This window comes from Orcinus orca, chromosome 12 (assembly GCF_937001465.1).
Source record: "Orcinus orca chromosome 12, mOrcOrc1.1, whole genome shotgun sequence".
In the NCBI taxonomy this organism is placed as follows: domain Eukaryota; kingdom Metazoa; phylum Chordata; class Mammalia; order Artiodactyla; family Delphinidae; genus Orcinus; species Orcinus orca.
Window position 1 is genome coordinate 79,535,605 of NC_064570.1, and position 14,727 is coordinate 79,550,331.

At 39.2% G+C, this 14,727-nt stretch overlaps 1 protein-coding gene and 1 pseudogene across 4 annotated transcripts in view; both read right to left on the reverse strand.

Moving 5' to 3' along the window:
- KCNQ5 (potassium voltage-gated channel subfamily Q member 5) overlaps positions 1-14,727 on the reverse strand; it is a 581,761-nt gene that overhangs the window by 468,056 nt on the left and 98,978 nt on the right. The window lies entirely within an intron of this gene.
- On the reverse strand, positions 964-2,310 carry LOC101290038 (nucleophosmin-like; annotated as a pseudogene).

A 14,727-nucleotide genomic window follows, 5' to 3' on the forward strand; every position in this document is an offset into this window, starting at 1 on the left:
GTGGCATCTTTATTATCATTTCTAAGGAAGAATAGGTTTTAAAATGAAATTTAGTGGAGCGCAAAAGCTCCGAGTTGCCGTTAGGAAATGAAAGAAGTTCAGAATCAATAGAGACCAAATAGAGGAACACCAAACGAGCTGTGAGTGGAAAGGTCATTGAACAGGTTGTGGTAAGATTTAAACTTTTCCTTCTGTCTTATTTATTGGTCCCATGTAACACATCACAAATGGTGGCATCTGTCCTTCGGATACAGCATTATTCTCAGCATTTTTCAGCAGTTACTCCACGGAAGCATCCACTGGAGAACAGATTTCTACAATTCCCCACAACTGCACCCTTCTCACAATTCTTATATTAATCCTTAATTTCTTTTTGAAAAAGTGTTTTAAATAGACTTTATTTTTAGAGCTGTTTTAGGTTCACAGCAAAGTTGAGTAGAAAAGTAGAGATTTCCCATGTAGGCTTTGCTCTCACCCATGGACAGCCTTCTCCACTGTCACCATCCCCACCAGGTGGCCCATTTGTTACAACTGATGGACCTACACTGACATGTCATGGTCACCTAAAGTCCATAGTTTACATCAGAATTCACCCTTGGTGTTGTGCATTCTGTGGGTTTGGACAAATGTTTAGTGACTTGTATCCACCATTATAGCATCATACAAAGTTGTTTCACTGCCCTAAAGATGCTCTGGGCTCCACCAGCCTCTGACACCACTGACCTCTTTACTGCCTCCATAGTTTTGCTTTTTCCAAAATGTCATATAGTTGGAATCATACAGTGTGTAGCCTTTTCAGATTAGCTTCTTTTACTTGGTAATAGGCACTGCAGTTTCCTCCATGTTTTTCTATTGCTTGATAGCTCATTTCTTTTCAGTGCTGAATAATATTCCAGTGTCTGCACGTACCACCATTTATTTCTCCATTCTCCTACTGAAAGACATCTTGGTTGCCCTAATTCCTTTTTTTTTTTTTTTTTTTTTTTTTACTGTATTAAAATACTGAGTTTATTTCACATGTATATTTTTGTCTCCCCACCATTTCCATTTGTCTGACCACCACTACTACTATGTCCTATCATAACATTCCATACATACTTAAAACCAAGCAAAGGGTGGAGTTCCATCTTTAAAAACTAAACAGGCATTTTGGACAACACATTCTTGGCAATGGAACCTGGACAACATTTATCAGACACGGTAGGGAAAGTTCTCACTCTGCATTATAAAAAGGACAGCCAGATATCAACTGTTACAGAAATGAAATAAGACGGAAAATTTTAACAAACTGTTTAAACTATTTTCTTAAAGAGACTTCCTCCACTGCCAGAGATCTTGAATAGCCTCCTGGTCAGTCATCCGGAAACAATTCTTCACATAATTGATGAATTTGGCTTCCACTTTGGGAAGGGAACCACCTTTTTCTATACTTGCTTGCATTTTTGCTTTAATGTCTTCTACAGAGCTAGGTCCTTTCGGTGTTTTAGGAGTTTTTTCCTGTTTTTTGAAGGATTCTTGACCTTTTGATCTTGGTGTTGATGGTTTTGAGTCTTTTCCATTCTGGTTTGATTTTTGTGCATTTTTGGCTGGAGTATCTCGTACAGATTTCTTTACTGGAGTTTTTCTTCAGCTTCCTCATCATCAAAGTCATCATCATCATCATCTTCATCATCATCGTCGTCGTCATCATCATCATCTTCATCTTCATCAGCAGCAAGTTTTACTTTTTTCTGTGGAACCTTGCTACCACTTCCAGGGGCAGAACGCTTTCCAGATATACTTAGGAGCTTCACATCCTCCTCCTCTTCATCTTCTGCCTCTGCATCTTCCTCCATAGCTACTAAGTGCTGTCCGCTAATATGCACAGGCCCTGAACCACACTTCAACCGTAAGACCACAGGTGGTGTTATTTCAAAGACCCCAAGGGAAACCGTTGGCTGCACAGACATTTTCAAAGTTGCCAGTGTTACTTTAATTGGACTGCCTTCATAATTCATTGCCTCTGCTTCGACAATGTGCAATTCATCCTTTGCACCAGCCCCTAAACTGACCGTTCTTAAAGATAACTGGTGCTCATTTTCATCATTATCCACCTTAAAGTGATAATCTTTGTCGGCCTTTAGTTCACAACCGAAAAGATAGTTCTGGGGCCTCAGGGGGCTCATGTCCATGTCCATCGAATCTTCCATGGGTTGGTGGCACGCACTTCGGTGGGAGAGAAAGTGGACGGAGATAAAAGACTACCGTTCGAAGGAACAGTCACGCAGGACGGAATCAGACCGGGGAAAGGACGCGGGCTCCCTGCGCACATATATAGCAACCTCGCCCTAATTCCTTTTAAAACTCTTTTTTCTTCTGTGCTACCATGCAATTTCTTGTAATTTACCATGGAGAGTAATATAATAAAGTCAATACAACAGCAGAACCAAAAATAATTAAGAAAAGTAAGGTTGTCCCTGGACTATGTGAATTGAAAGTCTTACTAGTTTATTTGTTTATAGTTTGGGATGAGAAATATTGAATGGCTACAGTTGAGAACCTGAAATGTAGTGTAATATTTTGGTATGTTTATAGTTATTTACAGAATAACATTAGTTCACACACCAGAATATCTGGATCCTGGATGGAGTCTCTGAGAAGTGAAAGCAGGCTCTGGTCCCTCCTCCAGGCGAGGGGAGGGCTCTTTGGAGTCTAAGGGACCTAGACGTCAATGTCCTTAGACCTCGCTCATCGACAGATTATGTTTGCCCTCTAAGGCAGCATTTTTCAAATGTTTTTCACCCAGATTGTAAGTAGTACATTTAATATTCTCCATCTCCACCCCCCAGCACAAAACTGAGACAAGTTTCTTGAAACAATAGTTACCTATAGGTATTGTGATAAAGGAAAAACTTAATAAAGTCAATATTAAATGTGATTTCATTCATATTTAAATAAAAGAGAAAAAGGGCCCCAGTTCAATACAAAAACAAACAAGCAGAAACAATCATGCTGCTGTTTATGCACTAAATCTACAGCAATCCCGTCTACAAGAGCCACAGGATGAAACCCCTCCAGAGCCCACCCAAGCTCCCCAGCAGGAAGCGGCTCCCAACTGTGGCCAGTCTGGTGGCTTCTGAAGAGAAAACACCATCACCTGTATTTTCTGGAAGCCCTTTGAATCCAAAGGCAGAGACTACGTCTTAACCCTCTTTGTGAGCCTTGTACAAACTGTGCCCTTATATTTTAACTAATTAATGAGGTGCTTCAGTTCTACAGAAGAAAAAGAGAACGTGAGGTTCAATTCCTCCTGAAAACATTTTAGAGTTACAACTGCAAGCCCAAAGCAGTGATTCCCAGCTCAGACTTTGCTCAACACTAAGTTGCCTAAAGTGATCCTAAAAGGTGAAAAAATAATCAGACTGTACTCACTTTATTCACTTATTATCCCTCTAGGTGTTTTCCTCGCCCCCTCTCAATACACTTAGAGGAGGAAATTTTTACAAGAGTGTTTACTGGTCCTGTCAGGGACCAGAAGTTGCCTCCCTGGACTCCATTCTCCCATCCTCCTTAGTAACAGAATCTCTGTTTTCTTGAGAGCAGCCCCTTGTACAGATAAGGATGGGATGAAGTGAAAAAGAGTAGGGCTTCTGAAAGGTCTTAGAAGGGGGTTGGATCAGCTTGGGGGCACACACTTTGGCCCTTTTCTTTGTCCTCATGCCTGAAAAGTGCACGTTGGCAGGAGCTTTGGCCGCCATCTTGAACCACGAGGCCAACTTGACGATGGAAATCACACACTACGAATAGTAGCAGAAGAAGCAATAAGGACCCTGGATCACTGATGTTTATGGAATTATCCCACCAATGTTGGAGTGCCAACACCCAGAACGTATGTACAAGAGAGAGAAATAAACCTCCATCTTGTTGAAACTCACTGCTATTTGGGAGTGCTGTTATATGCAGCCCAGCCTAATTGACACAAACTCTTAAATCCATTTCCTTTTTGCTCCTAAATGACAACTATTCTGTCTTCCAGGGCCTTTCTATGTACATTGTGCTTCGCCTGGTGGCTTTTGCTGGATAGGATGACAGCAGCTAGTTAACACCCAGTATGCCATACCTTCCCAACTGTCCCTCATTTTCACTTAAAACTTTTGTCTGCTTTCTTACAACGTTATCTGTCTGTTTGTACTAATCCTTCAGGAATCTGGATGTAGAGCCAGGGTTAAAACAGCTCCCTTCCTTCTCAGTGTCACATACGCTAAGCCATAAGAAGAATCTGAAAGAAAAGTACTTAATGAGAAATGTGCAAGAACCATATGAAGGAAACTTTCTTTAAAAAGGCTTCTAAAGGACATAAAAGACAACCTGCACAATCAGAAACATACACTACGTTCTTGGCTAGAAAAACTCACTCTAAAGACATCTGTCTTCTCAAAGCTAATTTGTAAATGTAACTGCACCCAAAAGAAGTCAGTATTTTTTTTCCCTAGAACACAGTGAGTTCACTATAAGGTTTATATAGAAAAATAAATAAACAAGAACATCCAGGAAAATTCAGGAAACGAGCAATGAGGAATAAGTAACTCTACCACATAAGATACACCTTAAAGCCTCAGTCATTAAACCAACATGGAAAGATGGTATGCCTGAGTCGAGATTGAAAATTTAAAAAAGGTTCAGAAGTAGACACCAAAATATATAGAATGTTGGTATACGATAAAAGTAGCATTTCAGGGCTTCCCTGGTGGCGCAGTGGTTGAGAGTCTGCCTGCCAATGCAGGCGACACGGGTTCGTGCCCCGGTCCGGGAAGGTCCCACATGCCGCGGAGCAGCTGGGCCCGTGAGCCATGGCCGCTGAGCTTGCGCGTCCGGAGCCTGTGCTCTGCAAAGGGAGAGGCCACAACAGTGAGAGGCCCGCGTACCGATAAAAAAAAAAGTAGCATTTCATATCTGTGGAGAAAAAATGGACTATACAACAAGCGGTGTAGACAACTGGGTAGCCATATAGAAAAGAGCTGGGCCTCTATCTCACACATACACCAGAACAAGTTCTAAAAGGATCAGAGACTAAATGTAACAAAACAAACGAAACAATAAAATTACAAGAAGAAATGTACATGAGAATTCTTTTTATCAACTTAGAGAAAGGTTTTTCTATGACACAAAACCTAGAAGGCACAAAAGAAAAATTGATAAATTAGGCCACATATTAAAGAAAAACAAATAAAATTCTAAATAGTCTTTTAAAAAATACAATAATAACTTATGAAGAATATTTGCAATTCCAATAACTGAAAAAGGACTAATTTCCTTGATATATATGCAGCTCCTTAGTCAATATCTACCGAAGGCAGTTAGAAAAAATCCAACAGCTCAGTGGAATTTGGTCTCAGTCTAAGAACAGGTAATATGTTTTAAAAAATACAAATAGCTCTTAAATACATGAAATAAATTCTTCCTCATTTATAATAAAAGAAACGCAAATTCATTTTTCAGTTAGGAAATTGGCCACGTTTCCAGAAAGGCTGTAAATACAGAGGCTCTCCCTATATTGTTGGTGGGAGTAATATTGTTAGAAATACCATCAAAGGCAATTTGGTAGCTTCTTTCAAAATTATAAACTCATAAACACTTTGACTCAACATTTCCACTTTTGGATTTTTTTTCCTACAAATATGCTCACCAGTGTGTAAAAAGACATATATGATTATTCATTGCCACATTATCTGTCACAGCAAAACACTCAGAACACACTAACTGTCCTTTAATGCGGGACTGATTTAAAATTACGGTTAAAAAATAAATAAATAAGTAAACAAATAAATAAAATTATGTATATTCTTTCAATGGAATAATACACAGCTCTAAAAAACAATAAGGGAGCTCTTTGTGCACTGATATGGAAAAATCTGTAAGATATGTTAACCGGAAAAAAGAACATTGCAAAACACCTTTAGTATAACACAATACTATTTTCTGTTTAAAATAAAGAGAGGAAAAATGGAAATATATTGGGAAGTAGATTGTTCACGTTACATCTTCATATACTTTTTTATTACTTTTATTGAAGTACAGTTGATTTACAATGTTGTGTTAATTTCTGCTGTACAACCAAGTGATTCAGTTATACATATATACATTCTTTTTCATATTCTTTTCCATTATGGTTTATCACAGGATATTGAATATAGTTCCCTGTGCTAAACAGTAGGACCTTGTTGTGTATACATCTTTGTATACTTTTTGATGTTTGGGCCATTAAAATATATCACCTAGTCAAAGAGCTAAATAATACAACAAACAAGTGAATATAACAAAAAAAGAAGCAGACTCACAGATATAGAGAGGAAACTGGTGGTTACCAGTTGGGAGAGGGAACGGGGGAGGGGCAGTATACAGGTGGGGAAACTAAGAGGTACAAACTATTGGGTATAAAATAAGCTACAAGGACATATTGTACAACACAGGGAATACAGCCAATATTTTATAATAACTCTAAATGGAGTATAACCTTTAAAAATTGTGAATCACTATATTGCACACCTGTAACTTACATAATATTGTACATCAACTGTACTTCAATTAAAAAATAATAAAATAATTTTTTCTCATAAAATAAAGGAAAGAATATGTGTACATATTACTGAGAACTTTACAAATCTGGAGACCTATGTGCTGTCATATTAAAGAAGCATAAAAAGTGTCAAAAATAAATCCAAAGGAAAACTTTTTTCTTTCCTTGTCTTGAAAATCCTGATGGCTTCTGAATACGTTCCCCAAGACAATAGCTGATACAACCTCCTTTCTTACCTGGCTACTCCCCAGGGAGCAGCATCAGTACCTCAAGGGGTCAAGGGATATTCCCTTCCTCCAGGGTAGGGAGACCCAGTCACACTGGTCCAGAAGGATTTCAGAACTGCTAGGGACCAGTGACTACTCCATGCCTCTCACTGTCTCCTTGTGAATGCAGTGTCACTGTGACTGTCCTGTCTGTGTTTCACAATTGTGTGCTGGGAGTGGAGGGGTCAGGGGGGTGGAGGAGGAGCTGCATCGAGAACTGATCTAAATTATACGGTTCTGGACTTTGAACCTGATTCCATAAGTTAATGATAATTCTGGGATTTGGCGGAAAACAGATTATTAGAATTAAGGTGTTTCGTGTGTGGAAGGCTTGTGACTAACTGTGATCTAGCAAGTGGACTGCACTGCTGTTCCCTATGCTGCCTGCTTTTCCAGAGCTGCGCCACGTGCTGCGTGACTGTGCAGATACAGAATCAAAGCACATTTTCTTTTCTCACTGATGTGCAGCCACGTGACTTGCTCTGGCAGTGAACTGTGGACTGACGTACACAAGCAGAGGGCTAAATGTTCTTCTTGGTTGGCCTCTGGCACGTGAGAAGACTAGGCTTCATGTGGCTTCTGGTCCGAGGAGGATGAAAGACAGGTGCAGCCAACCTGGAACAAACTTGCAATCTAAAGCCGAGTCCAGCCGAGGCAGCCTCGATCAGCCAAATTTCAACCCGCCCAACACTCGTGTGAAGAAGAAATAAATGCTTCTTGAACGCCCCTGGGTTTACATCATCTACTATCCAGTATTACTGTCGTAACTGGTAGCTAATACACCCAGCAGCAATCGGAAGAATTATCGAAGGAGTAACAGTTGTTTGATATTGATTCCAACTTATTTCAGGGGCAACTGTTGCTAAGTCATCGCTATCTGGAATATGTCTACAGAAGTCCAGAAAGATCCAGAACATTATGAAACCAAGTGGCTGCTTCTCAGAAAATAATGGAGATAGTCTCTGAGAGGGAGGGGCACTGAGGACATAAATGCTGTCACTGAATTGAAACATGAAAACATTTTCATTTAATACGAAGAACAATGTTTATTATGAAATAAAAGTCTTAAATGGAAACTGGAAATCATGATCTCAGAGACGCAGTTGACATTTTCTGCACTTATTATGAATTTTGATCCAGATGAAAAGTAGAAATCTCCAGCCCAGGAGCTAAAAGTGACTCTGCGAAGAGCTGCTGCTCAGAACGGCTCTGGGCTTATCCAACTGCCCTCAGGACAAGGACCCTGCTGTGCTACACGGGGACCGAGGGTTTCATCTGCCGACTTCAAGAAAACGTTTCCATCTGTGAGAACTGCATTGCTGTGGCAGTTAACCAGCTGATGACTATTCTGAGAAGAGTCACTTTTCCTGCGTGCCTAAGTGTGAGCTCACACCACAGAGCTCCAGCCTACCTTCTGTCTCCCTGATGTTAATCCCTCTTTCTCCATCTCCGTCAGCTCCGGCTGCCATAACGAGTCACCAAGGACTGGGTGGGTCACACACAGATGTTTGTTTCTCACGGTTTGGAGGCTGGAAGTCCAAGATCAAGGTGCATAAGTCTAGAGGGCCTGCCTCCTGGCCCTCAGATGGTCGTCCTCTCACGTTTCCTCATAGGGTGGGGGGCAGGAGGCCAGGGACCACCCTCTGTCCACTCTCCGAGGGCACTGATTCCATTCTGAGTGCCTCACCCGCATGACCTGATCTCCCCACCTCCACCCTGTACCACCACGTGGGGGGGTAGGATTGCAACATATGTATTTGGGGAAGACACAGACATTCCACCTACAACATTCTCTAACTTTCATTCCTCACTGTTCTTCCTTTCCTTCAACCACACCACAGCACAGACTTTAAAAGGGTATTATCTATTTTCTGTGTTTATTCAATAACATTTCATAATCTATTCTCCACTTAACTTTGCTTTCTAATCGCCTTATCATCTCCCCATGTTTGCAACCCCTGCATTGGCCAGTCACCTTTGACAAGAATTTAAAAGGTGCCCTCTTTATTTTTAACATTGAAATTTATGAAAAGGAGTCATTTGTTGTGAGAAAGTGATAATATTGAAAAATTCCGGGATAAATGTAAGGGATCATGCTATTATTATAAAGCAAACATTTTCTTATCAAATTTCTGCTTATTTTAGACTACATGAAATGAGAACTTTTATGTACAATGAAATCCATGTGGTCTGCATGTAACTGACTTTGGGAGTAAGGCATTTTTGGAAACTGTACTATCTAAGACATGATGATGATGATGCATACATTTTTGTTTTTAAATAAGTTATCTGATGAATGTATGTCTGATTTTATAAATTATTTTCACTGGAAAATTCAAGTACTTTAAACCAAAATGGATTCTTGCTAAGAATAAAAATAACTAGGTTATACTATCTTTAGTGATTAAAAATAATTCTTATAGGAATTATTTTTCCTACTATACTTATTAAAGAAAAGTCATGTCTCACCACATATACTACTTTTAAATTAATCAGTGAAATTCCTTCCCTGAACTAGCAATCAATACGATCCATCAGTTTTGGGGAAACTTGTGTAAGCACAGGAAAAATGATTGCTACTTGACTTTCATTAAATATATTAGGAATTTATACATTTTTAGAATATATGTTTATATATTAAGAGTTGAATGCAACTCAGTGTTATTTTGTCATCAATTAGATTATCATATAATTTGACACCTCATTAAAAAGACTATTTGAAAGGATAACATGGTTCCTCTATTAGCTGATTTTTTAAATAAATCATGTCTAGGGGGGAAAATCACTATTTTAGTATACAAATCAATTTTTAACATATTCTTTAGGATAGTTTGTTAATTTCTTCATGGGTGAACTAACATATTATTAGGATTATACTGAGTTGTTTAAATTTGTTGTGTCCTAATGCAACCCTGTCTTAAGTAGAACAGCTTGTATTTCTGCTCTGAAGTCTATGGTAAGTTAAACTATATATTTTCTATTTGACGTCAAATGCCTCTTTTTAACTGAAGGACCTACACTGAGTGGGCACAGACAGACATTCTGTGCAAACATGAGCTGTTGCCTATTCATAAACCACAGGTCATCAAGTCCATAAAGTAACAGGGGCTTTGTTCAGCCCCACCTCTCACTTCTCAGCGGTGGCTCTCATGCCTGGTGGTCAAACAGGAAGATGCAGGTATACATCTCTCAACTCAGCAAACGTTTTCCACTTTATCAAATGACTTCTCCATTTCTCATTTTACATCCACCTCTGGGGCGTGTGAGTGAGTCCAGGGTCAGACTGCCTCCCTAGAGCAAAAGGAACAGTTCTCCAAGACACTGGGCTACCAGGCAAGGCTTCCAGGGAAAGCCTGCAGCCTCTTTTGTATTCTAGCAAGAACACGCAAAGACAGACTGTCCCACAGGTTTTAGGGGAAATTCCCAGTTGCCTTTTAGGTAAATTTAATCCCCTACATTATTTACAAAATTAAGTCTTTCTTTGAATAATAGAGGCCAAGGGAAAAAGAAGAGAGTTAATCTTTCTTTGCTTTAAAAATAACAAATGACAAGGGTTGAGTTCTGAGACATCTACTTAGTACATTTGCGTATACTTATTCTTTCCTTTATAAAAATTAGTTTCATTTTCCCTAGCATTCTTGTATCAAATTTCCTTGGTGATATGGAGCTATTTATAAAATAAATAAAAATGACTAATTCCAAGTCTCTAAAACAATTAGAGGGCAACCAAGGAGAAAATATCTATACAAATTATATACACATGTATAGAGACAAAAGACTTGCAAATAAGCCTGAGTTTCTAAATAAGAAATCACATCAAAAGAAACTCAATTACTTAAAAATCATATTACAACATTAGCAGACAAAGGAAGTGCAGAAGATGTAATAGACCTTAATTTCAGCATAGGAGCTCGGGAACTTGCATTTGAAACATGAATTCAAATGAGCTGGGATAGGAGAGCTCTCATCCCTACCAAAATAACAGGAAGGGCTGTAACAGGAAGGTAATGATGAATGGCAATGTACTGAATCACAGATTTTTTCTTTTTTTTTTCAAAAATGATTCTAAAATCGAATGTATTCAAAGTACTTAAAATACCAAAGGATTCATGTGATCACCTGAGATAAAAGAAAGAGAAGGAAGGAAGAAAGGAAAGAAGCCAGAACAGGACGGAGAGGCAGGCTCACTGTGGTTGGAGCACCGCTCTGTGCTCCATAACGCACGTGGTTGCAAAGCACGGCATCAGGTATTAGATAGATTCTCAGGTTTCTTCCTCCCGTGTCTCATATTATTGCCATATAAAGTAACAGGGATATCAAGATTTATATTATGGAGTAAGAAGTAAAAAGAAAATTAAATACTGATTAACATGGTTACCATGTACTCAACTCTTACTATATTCCAGGTGCTGTGCTAAGACTTTAAATTCATCATCTTACTTATTCCTGAAAACCAGTTTTAAGAGGTAAATACCATTATCATTCCCATTGTACAGATGAAAACACTCAATTCCTTTTTCTTAAATTTTTATTTTATATTGGAGTATAGTTAATTTACAATGTTGTGTTAGTTTCAGGTGTACAGCAAAGTGATTCAGTTATACATATACATATTTATCTATTCTTTTTCAGATTCTTTTCCATTGTAGGTTATTACAGTGTACTGAGTAGAGTTCTCTGTGCTACACAGCAGGTCCTTGTTGTTTATCTATTTTATGTATAGCAGTGTGTATATGTTAATCCCAAACTCCTAATTTATCCCTCCCTCCACCTTTCCCCTTTGGTAACCAAAAGTCTATTTCTTTTCTTTTGAGACAGCCAGTAAGTTGTGGCGCTAGAACTGAAACAGTCTGACGCTCCTTTCTTTATATCACTTTGCTATTATTATTGTTGTTGTTGTTATTGTTATTGATTGATTGAATGATTGGTCAACACGCTCACTTTCATGGAGTTAACAGGTAGAGAAACAAAAACACAAACACATTAAAATATAAACAACGTGGTTGAGTAGCTCTTCAAGGCAACGGTCAGAGATCTACTGAGAGGTAATTCACAGGGTCCCCAGCACATGCGGGGTCCTTATTCTGATTCAGCCAGTTCACTTCTACGTGGAGCATCTCTCAACTTCACAGCCCTACAAGGTTGATTACAACAAAGACACTGAGATAGAGAGTTAAGAAACTTCTCCAAGGTTAGAATCAGGATTTAAACCCAGGTTCTCTGATTTGAGAGATTTTTGCACTAACCACTCCTGGGTGGAGATTTTCATAACTGGACACACAGATCCCAAATGCCTTAGGACTCCAGAGAAGGGAAAATCTCTCTTGGATGGGAGGATAGAGGAAGGCTGTTGAACAAATAGGAAAAAGGATTTATTCAGAGTTTTGAAAAATTAGCTGAACTGACAGATGAAGGAGAACAAAAAAAAAGGGTGTGCCTGGAGGAGGAAAGTGAGTAGAGCTCAGAGATGCGAGAGCACAGGCCAGTCCAGGGAAAGTGCAGGGACCGGAGACAGAGGAGCGAGGGCATGAAAAGAGAGGCACTTGGAAAAATAAAAGGACTGGTCTTCTATTGCTGCTATAACAAATTACCACAAACTTACTGGCTTAAAACAGCACAAATCTGTGTTTTATAGTGCTAGAGGTCAGAAGTCAAAATCAGTCTCACTGGGCTGAAGTCGAGGTGTCAGCAAGGCTGGTTCCCTCTGGGACTTGGAAGGGAGAATTGTTTCCTCTGCTTTTTCAGCTACTATAAGCTGCATGCCTTCCTCGGCTCAGGACCCCTTCCTGCCACCACTCCCGTCTCCTGCTTCTGTCCTGACATACTCACTGGTCCCCCTGCCTCTCCCAGGTAAAGACCCTCGTGATTACACAGGCCCACGCGGACGACCGGACAATCTCCCCATCGCAAGGTCCCTCATATAAGCACACCTGCAAAGTCCCTTTGCCATGTAAAGTACCCTATTTCCAGTTTCTGGATATGAGGACATGGACATCTGTTTTTAATTGGAGTATAGTTGATTTACAATGTTGTGTTAGTTTCAGGTGCACAGCACAGTGAATAAGTTTTATATATATATATATATATATATATATATTCTCTTTCTTTTTTCAGATTCTTTTCCATTATAGGTTATTACAGAATACTGAGTATAATTCCCTGTGCTGTACAGTAGGTCCTTGTTGTTTACCTGTTTTATATATAGTCGTGTGTGTCTGTTAATACCAAACTCCTAATTTACCTCCCCCCTCCTGCCACTATTGCCCTTTGGCAACCATAAGTTTGTTTTCTATGTCTGTATGTTTCTGTTTTGTAAATTAGTTCATTTGTATCAATTTTTTAGACCCCACAGGCAAGTGATATCATATAATATGTCTTTCTCTGACTTACTTCACTTAGTATCATAATCTGTAGGTCCATCCACTGTGCTGCAAATGGCAATATTTCATTTTTTTTAATGGCTAAGTAGTATTCTGTTGTATATATATATACCATATCCTTTTTTTCCTTATTTTGTGAATGATTTTTTATTCTCTTTGTTCATTTTTCTTCTTTTTTAAATAGATCTTTATTGAGTATAATTGCGTTACAATATTGTGTTAGTTTCTGCTGTATAACACAGTGAATCAGCTATACGTACACATATATCCCCATATCCCCTCTCTCTTGCGTCTCCCTCCCTCCCACCCTCCCTATCCCACCCCTGTAGGTGGTCACAAAGCACTGAGCTGATCTCCCTGTGCTATGCGGCTGCTTCCCACTAGCTAACTATTTTACATTCTGTAGTGTCGATAAAGACACAGACATAGAGAATGGACTTGAGGACATGGGGGAGGGGGAAGTTGGGGCGAAGTGAGAGTACCACATCTTCTTTATCCATTCATCTGCTGATGGACATTTAGGTCACTTCCATGTCCTGGCTATTGTAAACAGTGCTGCAATGAACATTGTGGTAAATGACTCTTTTTGAATTATGATTTTCTCCAGATATATGCCCAGGAGTGGGACTGCTGGGTCATACGGTAATTCTTTTTGTAGTTTTTTAAGGAACCTCCATACTGTTCTCCATAGTGGCTGTATCAATTTACATTCCCACCAACAGTGCAGGAGGGCTCCCTTTTCTCCACACCCTCTCCAGCATTTATTGTTTGTAGATTTTTGATGATGGCCATTCTGACCGGTGTGAGGTGATACTTTGCTTTGCATTTCTCTAATAATTAGTGACATTGAGCATCTTTTCATGTGCCTGTTGGCCATCTGTAGGACATGGGCATCTTTGAGGGGACATTTTTCAGCCTATCCCACAACTATACAGTCAGGTTCACACAACCTGATAGTGGATGACCCTCTCGGCCAAACTGGAGATTAGTGAGAATTGTTGAAGGTTATTTAAACAAGGAAGTAACATGATTAAAGCAATAGCTTAGGTCTAGGAATCTGGCATTTAGATTGATTCATCTATAGCAGTGGTTCTCAAAAATTAGAGTGCATAAAAATCACATTTTGAGTTTGTCATAAAATAGAGATTTCTAGGTCCCCGCACTACTAGAGATTCCTATTTATTAAGTGGGCTGTGCAACCCAGGAATCTTCCTTTGAAAAAAAGAAACCCCACAGGTGATTCTGATGCAGGTGATCTAAGAGATGCTTTGAGAGATGCTGGTCTATGACACTTACACACCTTCATAAATCTACACCCACTCCGTCACTCCATGCAGGGATCAGATCAGGATTAGAAAAACATGTAAGCCACAAAAATCAAATGCATATTTTAACCTATTTACAAATTTATTTGTAAGATTTATCAAAAACCTAAAATCATAGCAATACAATAAAAAGTCACTATTTTAAGCATAAAGGGGGGAAAAAGTTACCTGTTTCTGATAAAGGGGAAGAGGACATCTTA